The following is a 274-nucleotide window of genomic DNA, read 5'->3' as shown; positions in this document are numbered from 1 at the left end:
TGGTGGGAAGAGGACAGGGATGGGAAGGGGATGGGAATGGGGATACCAATGGGAAGGGGACAATGATGGGGACAGCAATGAGAAGGGGACAGGGAAGGGATGGGGACAGTGATGGGAAGAGGACAGGGATGGGACAGGGAGAGGAAGGGGACAGGATGGGGACAGGGATGGGAAGGGGATGGGAATAGGGACAGTGATGGGAAGAGGGTGTCACGGGGAAGGTGTCCCTGCCCACCCGTGTCCCTTACCTTGCCGTCCTTGTCGCGGCAGGCGG

The 274-nt window shown here is 60.9% G+C and overlaps 1 protein-coding gene across 1 annotated transcript in view; it reads right to left on the bottom strand.

Moving 5' to 3' along the window:
- LOC106898365 (ankyrin repeat domain-containing protein 35-like) overlaps window positions 1-274 on the bottom strand; it is a 5,155-nt gene that overhangs the window by 1,412 nt on the left and 3,469 nt on the right. The gene's annotated exons all lie outside the window — the stretch shown is intronic.

The sequence above is a fragment of the Calidris pugnax genome, unplaced genomic scaffold (genome assembly GCF_001431845.1).
Source record: "Calidris pugnax isolate Ruff unplaced genomic scaffold, ASM143184v1 scaffold460, whole genome shotgun sequence".
Classification (NCBI taxonomy): domain Eukaryota; kingdom Metazoa; phylum Chordata; class Aves; order Charadriiformes; family Scolopacidae; genus Calidris; species Calidris pugnax.
This window is presented reverse-complemented; position numbering and strand designations above follow the sequence as displayed.